The 22753-nt window shown below is 36.9% G+C and overlaps 1 protein-coding gene across 6 annotated transcripts in view; it reads right to left on the reverse strand.

Annotated features, from left to right (window-relative positions):
• gria3b (glutamate receptor, ionotropic, AMPA 3b) overlaps positions 1 to 22753 on the reverse strand; it is a 302031-nt gene that overhangs the window by 74565 nt on the left and 204713 nt on the right. The window lies entirely within an intron of this gene.

A 22753-nucleotide genomic window follows, 5' to 3' on the forward strand; every position in this document is an offset into this window, starting at 1 on the left:
CACTTACTCTACAAGAACCTCATGACCTTCAATGACTGTTTAGCCACAAAAAGCGTTCATGTACAAAAATGAAAATAAATATATTTAAATAGTTGTTATTCTAATTTTTAAAAAAATATGATTAATATAAAGAAGCTGTTATGTGTTGAACTATCAGACATTAACAAAACAAATTCTCATCAATAGTGCAGAGAGAGAGTCTGTTTTAGGCCTGTTTTTTCAGCCAAAAAAAATGTAGGAAAAAATCAGTCCACTTCCAGAATGTTTCAAAGAATATCCAGAATTCTGAGTGACCAGGCATACAGCACTGGTCCTTTTTTTTATAAGCACAATTCTTAGGGGGCGCTATCGCGCGTTGAGAATGTAGGACGTGTTTTCGATCCTGGAGAATGTAACAGATTTATTCATAAATTAAACAGCACAGCAAACGTTTTGTTGTTCCATAACTTAAAACTAGCTGTAAACATGACGTTGCCTCGATCCAAAACTGACGGTAAAGGAGGCCGCGGTAAAGCCCCGCTCCTCTCAGGCGATGCTAACGAGCCCTTGGTTAGTGAACACTCCGGAGAAAACTCAGAGTTACATTACACCGGTAATGTCACTTGTCTTGACATTGTTGAACTCTGTCAAGAATGATATTTGTCAGAAAACTAACTCATTATCTAGTGATTTACGCGGAGGTCACTACAGTGTGAACAGACATCAAAGGTTGGCTAGAGCCTTTGCAACAGATGGTCGAAGTCAACACTAGCACTTTAAAAGAATTGCACTGGAAAGCACTAGTGCTGTCCACTTTTGAGCGCCATGTTCTGTGAACTGCTTTGCAAACGAGGGTGATGGCTTGGTCAATGGATGCGTATTTCATGAAGTAAAAATGGGTTTTATTGTTTACATGTGTCAGCTTCTGCCATTTAATGATTTTTGTTTTGCCACTAGAAGACCTCACTGAGCTCACCCTAACATTTTTCCATTCATTAATTTTTTTTGGCTTAGTCCCCTTATTAATCTGGGTTGCCACAGAGGAATAAACCGCCAACTTATCCAGCATTTGTTTTACGTAGCGGATGCCCTTTCAGCTACAATCCATCACTGGGAAACACTCATACACTCTTGCATTAACACACACAATGGGCAATTTTAGTTTATTCATTTCACCTATAGCGCATGTCTTTGGACTTGTGAGGGAAACCAGAACACACGGAGGAAACCCAAGCGAACATGGGGAGAACATGCAAACTCCACACAGAAACACCAACTGACCCAGTCAATGCTTAAACTAACAGCCTTCTTGCTGAGGCAAACATGCTACCCACTGTACCACCGTGCAGCCCATGTGTGTGTGTGTGTGTGTGTGTGTGTGTGTGTGTGTGTATATATATATATATATTTGTGGGCAGAACTCAAGTGCTGACCGTGGGCTGCACCAGTAACACTTTATATAAGAAAGTCATGGACTTTCATTCCTTCTCTGTTTGCATTCCATGCTGGTAGTTGTATGTGTTGAGAGAGTCACTGGGAGCGTTTGCATTTGTTCTGTGTTATCTATTCTTTTATTTTCTCACTCACTTCTTTAACTAAATTAGCATAGGACGAAACGTTTTTTAGGTATGTGTGCGGTTGGTTGATGCCGGGATGGTGGCAGTTTCGGTGCATGGAATGCCAACCCTGTCACTCTGAAATGTCTGCAGATGTGCACCTGAGCCCACAGTGACAGTGGAGGAATTGTTCTTGATTAATGGTCAGAAATCTGGGTTTGAAAGTATATCATCAGGCTCACAGGTGAATAAAAAATCGGAATCTCTTGGAAATAAGTTGACCGTTAGTGGACTATGGGTCAAGGAAACTTTTCCAGTGATGCCATTTTCTGCTCCAGTGACTAATGTAAGATTAAGAAAGATCAAATATCCTGTAAAAAGTGGTCCCTCTCAGATATAATGACGCAGTGCTAAAGCATGATCTCAATTCACCAGAGTGGACCTTGAAGGTTTTTTCCATGTCACTCACAAAGAGAGTTATTTTATGGTGTATGCTAGCACCGAATGTTTAAGATGTTTCGAGTGTGATGACTTGGGCCATAAGCACTTTACTTGCCCGCATAAAACTGAACAGCACACTTCTACATCTTGTAGTATTGAAAACTAAATCATTTCCCAGTCAAACAATGCACAAAGTCAGGGAGCTGAGCAACAAAGTTAAGGAGCTACAGACCACATAAATGACCAGCAAGAGGTAAGTGACTTCAACGTTAATGTTGGCTGTGTGGAGCAATCTTAATCCATTTATTTAGCTCCTAAAGCTGGTGTTAGTAAGGAAAATGATCGGAGGGATCTAGAAGATAATGATGATAAAATCAAGATTAGGGTGTTTTTTTTTCAGAAATATTCTTCTTTCTCCTCTGTACAATTAAAAAGATCATTAAATTTCTCGAAAAAAAGAGACTGTGAATATTGAAATGAAAAGATCTGCAAATGAGGGTGTTAAAAGAACCCTCATAAGAAATCACTATTTAATTTTAAAAACATGGATGCTTCTGCTACCTTAATTTAATTCCACTCTTTAATTTAGAATGAAAGAGAGTTAGCAGAAATGGTTTCATTGAAGGATAATAATGGACTGGTCAATTCTAAATTCATTCATTATACTCTGACGTCTAAGCTGCTGGAATTTCTGATGAACATTGTGAAAGAGAGCTGTAAAGAGATTTAATTGTTTTATCTGGAAATCACAAGACGTCTTTAGAGACTGCTATCTCTTTTGAAGAAGTCTCATCAGATGTTAGGATGCTCTCTTTAAGCAAATGTGATTATGATGTGATAAAAGAGAATCTGTTTAACTAAGAAATAAAATTAATGGGTTGAACCGGATTCATTGTTAAAAAGACATTGGAAATCCAAAAGTGGATGCAGCCAATGAGAATGCAGGAGAGTGTTCAGTGAACACTAATGACTGCACACAGTGTGGCAAATAGTGGAACCACCACCACTGGAAACAGTCAAGCATTTCACAGAGCCAGAAGGGCTCAGGGGAGATGAAAATATGAAATATTTTTCATTGGAGATATAATATTTGTCTGTTTAAACATACACCCAAATCCAAAGTGTCCTGCACTTTTGCTCCTCTGTAAATGGTGTGTACAGAAGCTGATCTGGGATCAGTTTATTGTATGGAGCGCATCTGTCAGACAGCGCTTATGCATTCATGGATTCAGAGGTAACATTTGAAAGGCGACGATCGACGCACAGCTTTAATGTAAAGAAAGTGGGATAGAATTGTAAAAAACAGGAGAATTTCAACAAAAACAGGAGGGTTTACATAAGTGAAGTGTACAGGAAGTGTTTGTGGAGAAACAGTTTTGCAAGAGAACGCAAAACATCATTGCGAGATAATGCAAAACTTTGCGAGGGAACACAAAACATTTTTGTGAGGGAACGCAAAACTTTGCGAGAGAACGCAAAAACTTAAAAATATGTATTTTCCTCCCACCAATTTTTTTTACCCATTTTTTTCTCCTACCCATTTTTTTTCACCCAGCCAATTTTTTTCTCCTACACTATGTCCCTTCTGGGTCTCCATATGATATTGCAGGAGGACGTGGAATGGACTGGAGGAGGAATGGGGAGCCAGGAACACAGATGGATGAACTCAAGAATGACGACAACCAGAGGAGGGACCAGAAAAAAACACACTAGGAAGGAGAGACACAGACACTAGAGATCACAGGAGAAAAGACAAGTGAGTAAACATGAGAATAGTAATATGTGTAGTAGTACTTATAGTCGAAATGAGGCTCGACACTGAATGGAGTGAAGTGTTGGGTTATATGGGGCTGAGTTGATGACTGGGGTTGACATGCAGGTGCAGGGCAAATCAATATGTAAGTGACTGTGATTGGTGTAATTGCTGTGACTGTGAGTGGGAAGAACCTGGCCTGGGTGTTACATTACCCCCCTCCATGGTGGTCTCCTTGATGGCAGGGGGGTCTTCCTCTGCCTCTGGGGCAGGATAATCAGGATGGAATTCATTGAGTAAAACTGGATCTAGAACATTATCTACCTCTGGGTACCCAAGAACTTTCTTCAGGACTGTAACCTTCCCACTCTATAAGGTACTCTAATCTGCTCCCATGCCTTCAAGAGTTGACAATTTTCTTTACTGAGTAGATGAAAGCTTCTCTGGTTCCTCTACAGGACCAGGATCAGTGAAGAGAGATGGATGTAAATTCTGGAAACTGAGTGCACTAGAACTGACTGCACTAGAAGGACGTGTGTCCAGTCGCAGGATGGTGCAGGGAATTTTGTGCATACTCAGCCCAGAAACTGGTTCCAAGAGTTCTGTTATCCCGCTGGTACAATCTGGCAGGATGGCTTGAGGCTCTTCCTTTGTGGGTGGAGGGGTCTTCCACTCTATGGAACTTGCCATTATTCTGGAAGTTCCAGATCTCATTGGGGCTTCTTCAGGGCTTTGAAGCCTGGAAAGGCATCGACCTTCATATTCTTTTAACCTGGAAGATATGAGATGGAAAAGTTGAATCTAGTGCCCACCTTGCTTGTTGAGGATTTAGGTGGTGTGCCTCTTGCAGATACTGGAGTTTTTTTATGATCTGTGTAAACCACAAATTAATGTTTAGACCCCTCCATCCAGAGCCTCCACTCTTCAGGGGCAAGCTTGATAGCTAGGAGCTAACAATTTCCCACATCGTAGTTGGCCTCCGCTGTGCTGAACTTTTTAGGAAAAATGGCACATGAATGGAGTCAAGATTGTATCCCCTGCCGCTGAGAAATGATGGCCCCCACCCAGGTGGTGGAAGCATCCACCTGCACTGTAAACAGGAGCTCTGGATCAGGGTGATCGAGAAGGGGGCCTGGGTAAATGCTTCCTTTAAGATTTGGAATGCGTTGACAGCGCTTTCTGTCCACACCAAAGTTTTTAGTTGTTCACAGAGAAGACTGGTGAGATAAAAAGAAATATTACTATAGTTACAGATACATTTCCTTTAGAAATTTGTGAATTCCAGAAGGCATTGGAGTTCCTTGATGGTCTTAGGTTGTGGCCAAGAAGTGATGATTTCCACCTTCCCCTCGTCCATCTTTACACCAGATGCTGTGATGATGAACCATAGGAAGTGAATGGTCGATTGATGGAATCAACACTTCTTAACTTTTAGAAGCAGGGGGTGTTCACAGAGCCATGATAGGACCTCCTTAACATGTGGGTGATGTTTGGCCTGATTTCAGGAATAGATTATAATATCATCAATATAAAATAAGACAGAGTGTACAGATGATGAATAAAGGAGTACGTCATTCATGATATCTTGGAACACTGTGAAGGCATTAGCTAATCCATAAGGCATCACTCGATACTCATAGTGGCTGCTGGGGGTGATAAAACACTGTCTTCCGCTCATTACTCATCCTTATCTGAATGAGGTTGTAGGTGATGTGGAGGTGTAACTTGGTAAACACACAGGCTCCATGAAGGTGGTCTATGGCAATAAATAGATCTTTTCCTATTATGTATTTTGTTGAGAACACGCTAATCAATGCAGGGACAAAGCCCTCCATCACTCCATCTCCTTGGTCACAAAGAGGGGGTAAAAGATATACTAGAACTCCAGGTAAAAATGGGAAATATTTTCTGAACATAGTTCTGCAGGACTTTCTATAGAAGTGGTAGACAAAGACATGGAATTAATACTTTTCTTTACTGGGAAATTTAGAAACAGTTATTTCCCTACTTTAAGAGAGCACAGAATTGTGTTTTACCAGCCAAGAGTGCCCTAAAATGACATTGGTGGTGGACCCTTTCAGCACCAATAGATCAAATTCCTCTTCATGAAATAACCCAATCTGCAATGAATCGAATCCACCAATAATGTGATGGTGGTTTAGGGGCTTTCTGATGAAGGACTAAACATTATAGCTTTTCTAAGAGGAGCGAGTTTTGCAGTCAAGCTGACAGCAGAGGGCTCTGGAGATAAAATTGCCTGCTAAACTGGAGTCAAGAAGTCCGACCACTAGAAGAGAGATGTTAGGTGTAGTAAGCATCAAAACAGTAGTGAGTTGAAGCATGTTTTCTTGCATGAAATGAATGGCAATCACCATTGGATGCACTGTATGGATGGGTGGATAGAGCAAGATGCATGGAAATGCCTTGTCTTCCCAAAATATAAACAAAGACCACGGTTCAGCCAACAGAGCTGCTCTGCTTCGGTTAATCTTACCTGATCAAGAATCATTGGTTCGGAGCTGGATACTGAAAGGGTCGAAGAGACTGGCTGATGGAAGAATGGAGAAGTGAAGATACCTGAATTTTCTCTACTATAATCTTCCATACTTGAGGAGCATCAAATCGATAACTGAAGTTTTCCAGACCATAAGTTTCATCATATGTGGCTAATTACATTCTCAGGTGTGGTTTGAGACCTAAATGGTAAGTTGTCATCAGGGCACGTCCCTTCCAGAGGTGGCAGCTGCTAGGGTGTGGAATTTTAGAGATTTAACTGTTCACCTTCACTAAAAACCACCCTGAGATGTTTTGTGAACAATTTTATTGACTGTGTCACTGCACCCTTATGGCTCGATAAGTTTTACTCTTAACACAGAACCTTGCCTAAAAGCAGAAAAATCATAAAAACAGAAACCCATTGCACCCCTAAACGGCTAGAGTAGGTTGTTGGCCAGGTCATAACACTGGCATTGTCATGCTGTGAAGAAGTTGGGTGGAAGGCAGAAGTGTTTGGTGTTGATGGTAGAGGTGTTTGCAACACCCGTTTAAGAGAGTCCACAAGTGCTTGAAATGGGTCCAACCTGCTCATCCTGTTGTTTTATGATCCAGCTTTCTGCTACAGAGGGACCCGGAAAACAGATGTGAGTAGATAAAGGTTTATTGATAGGATGGCAAAATGTTAAACAAAGTTCAATGATGCTGGATATTGCAGGAGGATGTGGAATAACTGGATGATTCTAGAATGAATTGGAACAGGAATAGAGAACCAGTAACACAGAATGGAAGAAAAAAAAACTCAGCATATCACGATGCAGGTGTCTCTCTGTGGTTTGCACTGATGGTAGGTGCAAAGAGTGTCAAACAGCCATGTGTGTGGACTATCCTGTCGCAAAACATGGCGAAAAGTCCTACATGATAGTAATAGTTCGATTAAGGTGTTTACATGTCTGTACTGCACTTCAATAATGCGACTAAAATCGGTATACTCCACACGTCTTAATTTGATTTCTCTTTACTTTGATTATGACCTTAATCTGATTAAATTGATCAAAAATCACTGTTTACATGGTCGACTCTTATCAGAGTATTGTCTTAATCTCATTAAAATCAAATTGTTGGTGTCCATGTAAACATAGTCACTGAATGGAGTCAGGTGCTAGGTTATATGGGGCCAAGGTGACTGGGGATGACATGCAGGTTAGGGGCAAATCAATATGCAAGTGACTTTGAGTGGGGAAAACCTGGCCTGGCTCTTACGTCATGAGAGACTAATGGCCCAGTACAGGTCGATGTTGATCAGCTGTCTGAGGATGGTAAGGCTTAGTCCATTGACATTAATTATGATAGTGAGGTATATGATGTAATGAATTTTGCTGATGTCAGTTCCCAAGGAAGTCTTGCTAAAAATTCACAAATAAAGCCATATTATTATACAGTACAAGTAATGAACAATTTTCTCAATTATACTTTTAATTAATAAAGAACAAAACAAGAGAAGTATTTCCCAAACTTACAAATGCTTGTGGATTCTTGAGCTGTAGCTAAGAAAAAAGCATAATTTGATTAACTTGATAAGCCTAAAAGATTTAGATTAAGGAAACATGTCACTATGGTTAAAAATATTGAAAATATGGATTAAGAAATGCAAACAGGACTAATAGAATCATTTTTTTTTTATTTTGCACTTTTTTATTTATTGCCATGACAGCCTTAAACATTGGGACCTTTAATGTTAATGTTGTCTGAGCACTAAGAAGAGAGTTGTTTTAGTTTTCAAAAAGATTGATGTTACTTTTTTACAAGAAACACATACAGATAAACAAAATCATGCATAGTGACATGGTGATTGGAAAGGATAGCGATTGGAAAGCCATGGTATAAACTTTACTGCTGGTTTTGCATTTATTTTGTCTCCGTATTTCATTATGTAACCAAATGCAGTAGAAATAATACCCGGTCAGATTTTGAGAGCTAATACTGTTATAGGGCATATTTATTTTTCTAGTATTAATGTATACACACCAAATGTTGGTCATGATGTGTTTATTTTATTCAAAATAGTTTCTTATGCCATATTGCAACGTCCTCAGGGGAAATATTGTTGTGTTTGGTGGAGATTTTAACTGCACTGTTGATCTGTATCTGGACAGGAATCACAATGAACGTCATAATTCTTCTGCTGGGAGTTTTAAGAAATTAATCCTTTCCTGGAATAAGGCAGTGCACATAGTTAAAAACTAATTTATATAATATGTCAGGAGCCAGGCTTGACCGATTTTATGTAGAAAAGGGCATTAGGGGTAGCTTTTTTAATAACTTAATTGAACCATCCTTATTGTCTGATCAACTCTTTGTATCAGTAAATGTATTAGTTAATTTTTCTAAATGTTTTAAATCACAAAAGCATTTCAATAATATATTGTTTCAGTACGGCACTTTTATTCATGTTTTCAATATTTTCTGGAAAGCTTGAAGAGGAGAGAAGTAATTTTCAGTCACTGAGTCATTAATGGGATGTTGGAAAAACACAAGTTAGGTCTTTCTGCCAACAGTACATTGCACATAATGCTGAAATGCTTAAAACAAGATTTAAATTCCTTGAACAAGCTATGCTAAGCAGTGGCTCAACAATAACTTTACTTTTACTGGTTCTGTTGAAAAAATAAACTCTGTTAAAAAAAATCTATTAAAAGAACAAGGTAAAATGCTTTTTGAAGACCAGATTTGCACAGCTGAACAATATAGATGCTCCCACATCTTTTTTTTTAGTCTTGAAAAGAGGCCAAGGTAACAGAAAAGTCTCCATCAGTTGAAAATTCCAAGAGGACATGTGATAACGGATCAATGCAAGATCTAATCTTATGCTCTTTCACTTCATGAAACTATATACTGTTCTGAGGTATGTGATGCACCAAATTCACTGTTAAGGGGGTATCTAAATTTCTTCCGGAAGAAGAAATAAATGAGTTGACAAGCCTTGAAAATCCTTTGACTTTTGGAGAACTTTTACAAGTTGTCCAGGAAATGTGTTCAGGGAAATCACCTGCTCTGCACAGGTTTAAAGCAAACTTTTTAAAAGGTTTCAAGGAATTACTGGGTCAGGACATATATGAAGTTTTCTTGTAATAATCAAAGAACTCTTTCTCTGAGTAGTCGAAGGGCAATTCTTTGATCCCCCATTCACATGGCTCACACATTTTGTTTCGAAAAGGACAATTTTTGATAATCTCTATTTGATGAGAAATATGATTAGGGGCCTACTCACACTATTCTATCCGATCCATGCCCAGGCCCATTTCCCGGATTGTTTTAGAAGTGTAAGTGAGCTGAATCGGGCGCGGTTCACTTGGTCTTTGGTGCGGTACACTTGTGTGTGAGTGCAAAACACGCCTAAGCCCGAATCTGAAAATTAGACGTGACTTTTAAAGGACTGTTTCATAGGGATTAATTAATCATTCTTACTGTTCAATGACACAAAATGTCGTAGGGTTATTAAACACGCAAACCTCTCACTAGGCATGAAAGCTGCGCACCTTCAGCAAACCTCCTAACTCCTGCAGCACTAGGACTTTATGATTGTTTATCAGCGTCAAACGCGGATAATCTGTTCTGCGAAATATTTGACTGTGTTACTGCATGTTAAACAACATAACTAAAGAAATCCTCCACTGTGCTGTGCGAGAGCGCTTCTGACCAGCGCATCATCGATGACGTAAGTGTGCCCAGGCCCGAAAGTAATGTGAGTGCGGGCTGTCGGGGGAGACGGGAGGGGGGACAAGCGTGCTTTGGCCCGGTTCAGGGCAACTATAAATAGTGTGAGTACGCCCTTACTGTGGTCAAAATGCACAACATGGATATTGTTTTTTTTCCTTGGCTCAAGAAAAAGCTTTCGATAGGGTTGATCACCAGTATTTATTTAAAACAAAGAAACTTTTAGTTTCCTTATTTTGTGTCTCTCTTTTTCTTAAGATGTTGTATTATACAAGTTTCAGTATGTTGGATAAAAATGGTTAATTAACTAGACCCTTCTCTATAATCAGAGGAATAAGGCAAGGCTGTCCTTTTTCTAGTCGTTTATAAGCAGTTTCTATTGAACCTCTATTAGTATCAATGAGTCAGCTAAGTGGTTTTAATATTAATAGTAACCCTTGTGAAAATTCAGTCAAACTTAAAGCTTATGCTGATAATGTACCAGTAGTTATAAAAGATTCAAAATATGTTACAAGTTTAATTTCCTTCTCAAACAAGAATCAGCAAGTTTCATCTGCACATATTAATTGGGAGAAATGCATCCTTATTGTTTGGTGACTGGCAGGGTACAGGACCTCTTATATTACCTCAGTAATGCGGCTGAGACAGAGATGGGTTTAGAATTATTGGAATATATTTTTGGGACAAATTAATTTGCAGAAAAGAACTGGCAAGCACTAGCAGAAAAAAAATAATTCTTAGAATTCTAAATTGGCGATGTATTCATCTGCACCTCTCTTTTAGGGGTATGTTTGGTTATTAATAATTCAGCAGCATCAATTGTATGGCACAAACAAGAAAATAATTTTCTGTACAAAAAGCATTTTGTAATTTTTTTTTGGAACGCTATTATTGACTTTCCCCAGGTGTCCTTTACCTCCTTATGGCAGAGGGTGGCCAAGGACTAATACACCTAGAATCCAAGGTCTTGACAATGAGGTTACAGTCACTGCAAAGACTTTTGTAAAGTTCTGAGCTTGACGCAAGGCTTCAACCTGCACTCAGGTTGTATTTGAATAATATATACCGAAGAGACATGAATATGACTGTTATGTATTTATGCATTTATTTAAAATAATAAAGAAAGAAAAGTTATTTATTTGGGAAGTGAGTTTTCTTTGTGTTATTTGTATGTTTTTTTTTTTGTTTTTTTTTTTGACGTCTTCTCTCTGCCTTTGTCCACTATCTTTCCAGCAATGGGCTGTTCCCTAAACCAAGCTTAGTTTTCTCTACTTTTGGTAAGTCAAGTGTATTAATGACGTTTTCGGTTTCATAAAATAAATCAAATCAGATTTAGTTAAAATCTGGTCCAGGTTAGTTTAATTTTCAGGCTAAATCTTAAGTTCAAGATTAATCAAAGAAATGTTAACATTCACCTGTCGTACTTTGATGCTATTTTAATTGACTTAACCTCATAATAGCTATGTTTCCATCCCCCTATTTTTATGCGCATTTTGGATATGCACATAAAAAAAACGATTGATGGAAATGTCATGATGCGTATAAATGCAAAAAAATTTGCATAAAAAATGTATGCGCATAACTGAGTAGGATAAACTTTTTATTCGATAAGAAAAGATGTGCATAAACTACGATGAAAACACTTTTACCGCACTAACTCCAGCATGCGCATTAAAAAGGGTCATGTGATTTTGTTAAAAGAGATCATGTGATGATAAAAATATGTGTGAATGGACAAACCATCAGGCTGAGCACACTGTAAAACATCTGAAATTTTTTTTTTTGGTCATTATAGAACACCTTACGGTTTCAGTATTAGTGTTATTATGTTATTAATGACCTCCAGAATCAAAAGAGTCTGTGCTCCGCATCTGACACATTCAAACGTAAGGAAACAGGTAATGATGATTAAAACTATATAGTCACTTTATCACTTTATATATATATATATATATATATATATATATATATATATATATATATATATATATATATATATATATATATACATACAAAGTATCTAATTCGACGACTACTGTTCTTAATAATCTCACTCGTACATTGAATATTATTGATATCAGGCGACTTCATCATCCTACTGATTTTAATATTCAGAATTCATACACAAGTATTGACTTTTTTCTAACTGACTTCAAACTAACCTCTGAGATTGATCATTTAAATAACACAATATTTTAATATCAGATCACTCTCCAGTCTCTTTATCAGTAGATTTTGGCATGAAAAACCTCCCTATGCTTGGCATTTTAATCCTAATTTACTACGTGAAGATAATTTCAAAGAATCTTGTGCCACACATAGCTGAATTTGTCTCTCTAAATGACACGGGGAAATGTTTCTGACCCGACCCTCTGGGAAGCTCTCTAAGCTGTAATTAGAGGTCAGGTAATAGCTTATCAAACCGAACTGAAAAAGCAGAGAGGCAAAAGGCTAGCAGAAGTTTGAATTATCATCGTCTGCCTTAATTCAGAATAGTAATATGAAATTGAAGTATAAATATAACACAATTTTCAACTTGTAAGCTTCCTTTTATTAAAGATGAAGCAAAAACTATTTGAATTAAGGGACAACCCTAACCTAATGTTAGCTTGCCAGCTTAGAGATACATAAGCTAGTAGAGCTATACATACCATCAAATCAAAATCTGGTTTCCTGACCGCTAAACCAGTGGAAATAAATAATATATTTAGAGAATTATATTAGGACTTATACTTCTCTCATTGTAATGGAGACCCACAGAGTATTACCAGCTTTCTTTGCTCTCTCGAACTCCCTAAAATTACTGAAAATGAGAAAGTACGGTAAAATTCAGACACTACATTGGAGGAGGTTCTTACAGCTATAAAAAATTCCTATAAAAAAGCAGCTGGTACGGATGGCTTCTATATTGAATTTTATAAGACCTTCTCTAACCAAATTGCTCCTTTATTGATATGGATGTTTAAAGATTCCATTGAAAAAAATTAAAAATACCAACAACTCTTTACTCTGCAAATATTGCATTGATATTAAAGAAAACTAAAGATAGCATGAATCCTTCCTCTCACATACCCATCTCCCCTTTACAGGTTAGGTAACTATATTAGTTCTGTAATACATCAAGATTAAACAGGTTTTATGCCTGAAAGATTTCCCTTTCATAACATACGTAGAGTTATGAATATTGTTTACAAAAAGAAAGTTAATCATGATAAAATAGCTAAGTCCTTAATGTCAATTAGGAATTTGACAGGGTCGAATGAAGTTATACACTATGTACTATTGAAGAATTTGTTCTGGGACAAACTTTTTCTGCCTGGATTAGGATGTTATATCTTTGCCCTTCGGCCTCAGTCATTACAAATAATAATAGATGCTCTCCTTTTCCTCTGTACCATGGTACTGTACCTGCCAGGGTTGTCTATTGAGTCTGTTACTTTTTGCCATTGCTATGAAACCTTTAGCAATAAGTATTAGAAATCACCCACATATGTCTCCTGTTATAATGGGAGACGTAAAATGTATCTTTACATATATCTTTAGATGTGGATGATGTTCTTTTTATTTCAGAGCCAAAAAGATCTTTGCCCTCTCTGCTTGACCTTATTAAAAAGTTTGGTGACCTTTCTGGATACACAGTTAACTGGCAGAAAATTTTTATTTATACCCTTATATGATAATATAGATATCAATTTTATTAATAGCCTCCCTTTAAAAAACATAAGTGACTTAAAATATTTGAATATAAGTGTCCCTCTACATCACAAATATTTGTATGAAACAAAGTTCAAAATCATAATTGATAAAATGAAGAAAGATATAGAAACTTGGAGTGTACTTCCTTTAACAATAATTGGTTGTGTTATTGCAGTCAAAATGGTTACTTTACATAGATCTTTATTTATTTCAAAATGTTTTTATTTTTCTAATGCTGTCATTTTTATAAAAACTTTCACTTTATACTCTGATTTTGCCATTTATCTTAGTATTTTTAGTTCATCGCATATCTTAAATGTATTTTTGTTAAAAAATTGTGTAGGAGGCCTAGGTTTTCCTTGTTTTCAGCAATGTTATTGGGCAGCCAACCTAAGGGCACTAGTTTATTGGTGGAGTGGATTTCTTGGGAAGTCCAATGGTACCATTCTTGCATGGCTGGTTATAGAACAAGGTATTCATAAATCCTCCTCTTCTTCGCTACTTTTTGCAGAAAACAAACATATTAGAGCTCTCAAGAAATGTAACCCTATTATTCAAGACTCTGACTCAAGATTTGGTATCAACATATGCTGAGTTCAGACTGCATAATTTTAGCTCTGATTTTGACTCGCCAACAGGTGTCGGTCCATCTTGCAGTGTAAACAAAGCAGCGACAAAATGCTACCTCAGATAGTCATGCAGTGTGAAAACATCTGTGATACAACTACTTTAAAAATCAAGCAGTCTAAACTCAGCATTAGAACAATTTTTAAACTCTCTCAGATCTGTAATCTTATCCCTAATGCTTGCAATAATACATTTACTCCCTCGCAGTCAGATAGAACCTTTTTATCATAGAAAGACAGAAATTATAACTATAGGGGATCTTTATATAGACAACATTTCAACTTAAAGAAGTTTGAGTTGCCTTTCTCTCTGTTTTTTTTTTTTTTTTTTTTAGGTTATTGCAAATATGGAATTATGTTAAAAAGAATATTTCTAATTTTGAAATGTAAAAAGCCCCTGAATATATTTCATTATGTATGACATTGGAGCCTAGCTTGAAGGGTCTCTAAGGCCCTGTTTACACTAATACGTCTTAGTTAGAAAACGCATAAGTTTTGCTATGGTTGCGCCATCCATTCACACTACGCCAGAGTTTGCGAGTGCCGAAAATTTGTCTTAATGGAAATTCTAGAGCTGCTCTAATGCCTAAATGTTTTGATTGTTTTTATGATACCACAATCTCTTCTGCAGAAGATTTAAAGATGTCTCAGGAAGGGTACTTGGGATTAGAGATCTCATAAGAAGACTGGACTAATGCATTTCAAAGTCTCAGGTCTTGTTCTATTAACTCTGTTCTCCAGCTGATCCATAACAAGTTAGTCCATAGACTACATTATCCCTGCAATAAATTGCACTCTATATATTCTTCTATATCATCTCTATGTATTAAATGCAAGTCTAATAAAGGTACACTGGCTTACATATTTTGGTTCTGCCCAAAAATGTCAAAATTTTGGACGGAGGTGTTTTTTCTATTCTGAAGTACTTGCGACCGAATTCCCTCCTGACTCACTTATTGTAATATTATGTTGGCTCCTTCCTTTGCAAACTTAAGTTTAGATCAAATTCAGACAGTTCAACATCCCATGACTACAGCAAAGAAAGTAATTTTATTGATGTGGAACTGTCAGGATTCAGTCCAGACACTAGTCAGGAACGAGTTTTCTCAGGTTGAATACCTTTCTTGTCATTTTCCTTGTCATTGTGTGAGCGCCTACCTAGTTACGCTAGGACCATTGACTATCGGACCGGACGTGGTAAGGGTGCATGCTCTTGTCCTGGTGTTTGTTTTGTCTGCGGCGTGATGTTCATTCTCAGCGTCTCAGTTGGTTTCTGTTTCAGATGGCGCTGGGAGGGAACATTCACACCGCGTATGTAAATGCCCGGTAAGTATCAATATTTATCATGTGCTCATGTCTTGTGTTCTGTTGTGTTGTGTAACCACCTGCTTTAGTATCTTGTTTTATGTGAGCATGCAGTCAATGAGCTCTCTCATTGGCTGTGTTCTAGTCCTGTTTGTATGTAAGCACATAGTTGTGTTGTGCGTTCTTGTACTATGTGTTCTGTCTAGCGTCTTGTCCCACCCACCTCATTATCATGTTTGTAATTATTAACAAATAACAAGAACAAAATCAAGTTAAGTCTAGTTGAGTGTGTAATTTAATACCATGTTTTTCCCCCATGGGGAGCTTTGAGTTTTGTTTTTTTAATAAATCTTTTATTTCCTGCATTTGGGTCCTCGCCCTATCTCCTTACACCGAAAAACCCTGACAGGAACAAAGAGTTTACACCTAAATTTGAGACCTGGCTTACAAAGTTCTTTGGAGTAAAAAGTATTACACATGGAAAAGTTAAGATTTAATATGGCAGGTGTATATATATATATATATATATATATATATATATATATATATATATATATATATATATATATATATATATATATATACACACACATACACACACACATACATAGAGGCGTCTCAGTGGACTCTTGTAAATATGTGTAGGTATAATTTATTTATGTATATGATTTAGTATCTGTACAGTTGTGAGTATATATTTGCATGTGTTGTATTTTTATTTTACATAATTTTATTTATTTCTATTTGCTGGGATGGGTGGGTTTGTTCTTAAAAATGAAAAACGTTAAAGTATTAAAAAAAAGTTTTATATATTTTATGTATTAAAAATGTTCACAAAGATACATTGAAAGGATGGCCAATGTTGAAGTGGACTAAAGGTTTGATATCTGCAGTGGAGACTTTTTCATGGGATGATAGCTACGAACAGGCATGAGTCTTACTTTAATCCAGCCACAAGGGGGAGTGTGATTTTTTTGTGGTGATGAAGGGACTGTAGAATTTTTGTTTATAATTTGTACATGACTGGAGGTCATTTTTTAAGTTTTAAAAGACTTTTTAAAGATTTTAAAAGGTTTAGAGGTTTAGGTGAAACCTTTACCTAGTGTATTTTATAGGGGGAGAAGAGAGCAGAATGTTAAAAAAAAGATAATATTTACTCTTTTCAAGGATGTTACTGATACGTTTGCAAATTTGGAAAACAAAGAAAAACAATATCAGGTGTTGGTGGAACAGACTCAATGATAATGTTAAAAAGGTTTAATAGCAAACAGATTAAAAATTGGATTTACATTCCATGAATTGGTAGGTGATTTAATAACATTTGAAGAAAATTGTGTGTAAGAGAGATTCTATGTTATATTTATGAAAATCAGTTTGTTTTCATAAAATTCATAAAAAAGTTATTGGCACTATTTTCTTATTTGAAGAATGGATTTTTAGATTTTGGTTCCCAATTTTGATGCCATAACTTCATAAACATCACAGTATTTGGGATTATTAGAGGACTCCAGTTAGAGTGGTCCAGCTGTTTTGTGGTAGCCTGCTATTTATTGTTAAACATAGTCAGCAGTTTAAATAAGATTGTGTGATCACATGGGGGTAAGTCTCTTTTTGCGAAAGTGCAATATTGTTAGCATGAGTTAGCAGAGTTGTGTATTAGTTAAATCCTTTTTTTCCTTGTTAAATTTTTTTTTTTTGCAGAGTATATTTAAAATGGTGTTGTGTTAATTAGTGTAGACTCCTAAATTAGCTACTGGGTTAAAAGTTTGAAAGAAGTCTGAAAGAAATTTGAAAGAAACTTACGGTGAAGCACTTGGACAATGCAATAAGCAGCAACTTTGACTGATTGCTACTCGTTATTATTAGAGCTGACTAGTGTGTAAAAACTTAGTATGTATTTTAAAGTTTCAAAGGTGCTTTAGAGGAGAAATGAGTTCTTTGTTAAAAAGGAAATCAAGAGATAGAAAACGAGATAGTGTTGTGAAAAAAAGTTAGATTTGAAGGCAGTGAAGTGTAACCTGGAACATGAAAGAATTGCTTTGAATGAAAATGAGTTGCAAAAAGAGCTTGAGTTGAAGTGAATGGAAGGTCAGGAAAACGAAAGTGAGCATGCTTTTGTTTTTATGAAGACTTAATTAGAGCATCAGAAACCTGTATCACATGCGGTGAATTCCCCCTGTTCTCTCTTAAAGAGAACAAGTGTTTGATATTAGTAAACATTAAATTGAAAAGGATTTCTTCCACTTTTAGAGAGTTGCTACCTCACTTATGTTTAGAAGCTTCTTTTACAATGCGTTCATACTGGCTCAAGAAATATATTCCTCACTTAGTTTAGAGCAGAACGCGGAGAATGTATGATGCAGTTATAACTACTTTTCATTATGCTTACATTGGGACTCAGATTATAAAGGAATTTAAAAATATGTTGCAGAAGTCCTGGGTATTAACTTGAATGAACAAATAGTTACCAGTTTTATTTATTTATTTTTTTAATGCTGCTGTTTATGGCTGACGAATTTGCTGTAACTCAATAGATTATATTGAAGCCATGACCCAAGAAAAAATAATTCGATGGTCAATGGCCAGATTCTATTTAAACTTGATCTTTTATGCTTAATGCTGTTTCTGCTATCATATGCTTTTATTGTAAGAAGCCTGGGCATAAAATATCTGAGTGTTTTGTCCTTGGTAATAAAACAAAATCTGCAAAGCCAGTTTGTTTGAATGCTGCATGCCATTTTCCTAGAAATATTTGATGGCTGTAAATTTCCCACTTTGAATGTTGTGAACTTACAAGTTTTTTGGCACCTCCACATTTGGAGAATTTGTTTGTTGAAAAGATTTAGCAAATTTTCCTAAAACTAAATTTGTGTCTCTACCAGGGCAAAATGGCAGTTTCCAGGTGAATTGTAGAGATATGGGAGCGCCACCATCTTTACAACTCAAGAAAGTTTTACCTCTCTCTCACAAAATCAATACAGGAGCTCACGTACTGGTTAGAAAAGTTGAAATGTTTTGTGCAGTTGTTCCTCTTTGTAGCATTAAATTAAAATTACCTTTGGTGTCTGGTCAAGTAATAGAAGGTATGCAGCCCTATTTGTCATTTAAAGGGGTTTCTTTCATTTTATGCAAGAATTTGGCAGATGTCAAGTCGACACCTAGTTCTTAACTAATTCAGGTGCCTGAGTGAAGTGGAAGTTCTGATTCTGTCTTAGTGTTTTCCTGATGTTTTCTCAGCATGTGTTGTGGCTCATGCTATAGCCAAACATTTAAATTCACAGTTGAAATTATTGCAGATTTAAATTTTGGCAATACATTTTTAGTGAGTCTGCTCAGAAATAGATTACGATGTGCTTTTTGAATCTCAGATGTATCAGGCAAGGGAAAATTAGAAATATCTCAGGAGAATTATTCTAAAGAATTATTGATTATGAGAGATCAATTCATGTTAGAGCTAGGCAAAGACCTATCTCTGTCCTCTCTGTTTGAGGAGATGAGCACTGAACAAGAAATAACAAGAAGCAAATAATCAGCTGTCATCTGAAAAAGACACATAATCGTTAACTGCAGAATTTATTTCTGTTTTGAACTGTTATTGCTACACCAGATAGTCATAAACCAAGTCGCCTGTGCCATATCAATATGTTGAAGTAATACTTCAACAGAGAGGGTGTATCTGAAGGTTTAAACAATCAAAACGTGTTAGCTTGTGCTGTAGCTGGGTCTATGAGATTTTGTACTGATTTTTGTAAGATTAATGATTTAAAGGTGCCCTATAAATAAAATCTGGGTATATCTGAGCATAGTCTAAAAATAAGAAATCCACATATGGAAATGGCCATGTCGTGAGCATTTAGATATGATTGTTTCCTCATTCTCATGTAAATTCCCAGGTAGACAACAAGCCAATCAGAACACAAAGCAAACTGTTACGTGACTCATAGGACATGGTCACATCATTTGCATGTAGGCCTTTATTAGGTCATTCATCCGCACCTAATGAGCAGCCGCGTCATCTAGAGAACATGATAACATTTGAAGTGTAACTCTGACTTCATTGATATGCACGCCTCTGGCTGTGGTTGTTGAGCCACATTTAAAAATGTTCTCCCTTTTTTGAGCTTATATTTAGCTTACTGTGTACGTGGAACTTTTATTTTAAAAACGAGAGGTTCAGATTGCATACTATGTGTCACTGAGCAATGACTGAGGCATGATCAAACTCATGTCAGGACACAAAATGCAAGATTTACAGACTGTATGTTATTCAGCTTCACCCCAAAGAGGCATAAGGTATGTTTAATTGTATCTTTTCCTTTCTTATTATGACATTTGACAAGTTTGTTTCACAAACGGGCACATGTAGATTGCTGAATCGTGTCAAGTCACTCAGCTCAACTGATTAGGTTTATATTTGTCTGTTCAGCGAATATCATGGTGTGTGTGTGTGTGTCTGTGTCTGTGTGAGTGAGCTACCTGTCAGAATAGAAGTCATTATTATTCATGACATGATCTGTATATGGTCAATTTCTGACCTTCTGATTCTCATTTTTTGGAGTAATAATGAGCATATAAAACTGTTTCTGTATATATATTTTTGAACTTACTGAAGCTATAAACCTTCTATGTAGATGTCATGCAGTCATGACTGCATTGAATGTGGGACCTGCCTGGTATGTAACTAAGTTAGATCTTTAGAAAGGTTATGGACAGGCTCCTCTTTCTGACATCCAAAGAGCTCTCAGCCTTTGTGACACATGATGGGCTATGGGGGTATTGGGTTGTGGCTCTCAGCCTTTTATTACCTTTCAGAGGTTGGTTAACCATGTCATATCTGGACTACATAATTGTGAAGCATATCTGGACAATATAGTGGTGTACAGTACTGACTGGATTGGATGAGTAGTTTAGCTTAAACTCTTTTGGTCCATTTGTTGGCTGCTAACTTGACCGGTAATTTAGCCAAGTGGGAAGTTGACAAAAATACCATTACCTATTTGGGCAAAGATGCATGACAGGGGCAGGTACAAACTGTAAAAGCTAAAGTTGAGGCTATATTTGTTTTTTTTTTGTATTCCTGTCACGGTAGGTGGAAGGAGTAAGGAGCAAGGACTCAATTGCAGGACTAAAAAATAGGTTTATAAAAAAATATAAATAAAAAAAATTCTAAAAAAAAAACTTCCTTGAGGGGGAAACATAACTAAAACTCAAATAAATAAACTAGACTGCGCAGGACTGGCAGGGATCAGGGCTGGACAGGGCAAGAAACACAAGGCAAGACTGGAAATGACGACGAAATGGCACAGGACAGAAGACATGAGGAGACTATAAATGAGACCAAATTGATAAAACAGGTGAACATAATAAATTAATAACTGAATAACAAGGAAGGTGTGACTAGACAATAGACAGGAGAGCACATGGAACAAAAACAACACAAGCCATGTACTCATGCAAAATAGGATTAGAACATGCAGCCAATGAGAAAAGTAATTTACCGCATGTTCACATGAAACAACAGCACATGGCCAAGTGTAACAAACAATGGTAACACAAACAGATCGCAAGACACAAGTGCACAAGATATGAATAACCTACCATGCTCTCACACATGACATGCATGTGCTAAACCCAGCACCAACAAAAACAGAAATAAACTTGATTGAAGCACTGAGAACAAATCATCATGCTGTGAACAAAACAAACACAAAGGCAAGCGAGCACATGCGAACCGAGCCTCGTCGGGAGTGCATGCTCGAAAGACAATTAGAACGTGCAGCTCACTCAAGACAGCGCATTGAGAACAACGACAAGAGACACACAAACTGACAAGACATGACCAGTGCCTAGACTTTGCCAGGAAGACTTTCAGAATGCCAAGGCCTTGTTAGTTAATGCCCTTATAATTGGCAGCACCATTTTTTAAAAAGGCTTTTAAGTTTACAGTTGATGCAAAGGAAAAAGGGGCCCTTCTTTTGAAGGCTGATAAGCAAGGCATTAAAGACCCAGTTTGTTTAAAGTTTGTTTGTTTTCTTTAGTTTAACTACCATCAAAAAGACTAGTCTGTGTTCAATTTTGACAATTTAACATTTTTAGCTACATGGGTTGGACAATAAAACTAAAACACTGGCCTCATGTTTGAGGTTCCATCGCTAATTTGACCAGTCTGGTGGCCATTTTCATTGATTGCTAATTAAACCTTCACACACTGCTCTAAAGCTAAGGTCACACTTGACTTTCCCCCCACAGACTTCCATTCATTGGCACACGAATGCGTAAAACCCAAATGCAGGGTCATGCGTTAAGTTTCACAGTTCGCAAAGATCAAGCTTGGTGAACTCTGACCTGCGAAATCGCAATACTTGACTGCATGAGACCAATCTAGGATCAAAACATGACCTCTATGGACAGAAATTTAAAACATGGAGCAATTGCTCGCTTTTTAAATGTTTAATAATCTTGTTTAATCCCGCCCCTTTTTGCAGCGCTGTCCGACAGAATTTCGCACACACAAACTCTAGTGTGACCACAGCTTTACTGGTGGAATGTGCAGAGTAATAGCACAGTTTGCCTAAAATGCACACAACATTATGGGTGGCATATCAGAGTGAGTTCAAAAAAGAACAAATTGTTCGCTGGCACATCTGTGTCCAAGATAGCAAGTCATTGTGATGTATCAAGAGCCACGGTATCCAGGGTAATGTCAGCATATTACCAAGAAAGACAAATTACATCCAACAAGAAGAACTGTGGATGCAGTAGGAAGTTGTATGAAAAGGATTTCCGGGTGCTAACCTGGATTGTATTCAAAAATCATAAAACCCCCTTTTTCCACTAAAACTGTTCGTCGGAAGCTCCACAGAATCAATATACATGACTGGGCTGCTATAGACAAACCTTTGGTTACTCATGCAGAGATCGTGGTTTGTTCTTGGTGGGTAGGACTCTAGTGCTGATCATGGACTGTATCTGTATCTGTGACATTATTTACGAGGCTCACCTCTCTATCTTTCTCTCTTTCACACACACACACAATTTCAATGTAGACTATTGTGACAAATATTTAGTTTAACTTTACAAAAAAAACTATGTATTTTTAAAATATATATGTACTTATGTATTTAGATGATCAGCAGTTTCATGCATGCTTTGTTTGCAGCTTTAGTTTTTAAACATTATGGGCCCTA

This window comes from Danio rerio, chromosome 14 (assembly GCF_052040795.2).
Source record: "Danio rerio strain M-AB ecotype USA chromosome 14, GRCz13ab, whole genome shotgun sequence".
Lineage (NCBI taxonomy): Eukaryota > Metazoa > Chordata > Actinopteri > Cypriniformes > Danionidae > Danio > Danio rerio.